The following is a 255-nucleotide window of genomic DNA, read 5'->3' as shown; positions in this document are numbered from 1 at the left end:
CCCTCCCCTCTCCTCGGGGTCCCCCAGGGCCCTGCGCCCTCCCTTCTCCCCTCGGGGTCCCCCAGGGCCCTGTGCCCTCCCCTCCCCTCGGGGTCCCCCAGGGTCCTGCGCCCTCCCCTCCCCTCGGGGTCCCCCAGGGCCCTGCGCCCTCCCTTCTCCCCTCGGGGTCCCCCAGGGCCCTGCGCCCTCCCTTCTCCCCTCGGGGTCCCCCAGGGCCCTGCGCCCTCCTTCCCATCAGAGTCCCTCGGGGCCCGC

The sequence above is a fragment of the Orycteropus afer genome, unplaced genomic scaffold (genome assembly GCF_000298275.1).
Source record: "Orycteropus afer afer isolate SDZICR_OR568_19922 unplaced genomic scaffold, OryAfe1.0 scaffold00069, whole genome shotgun sequence".
Lineage (NCBI taxonomy): Eukaryota > Metazoa > Chordata > Mammalia > Tubulidentata > Orycteropodidae > Orycteropus > Orycteropus afer.
Note: the sequence above shows the minus strand (reverse complement) of the source record.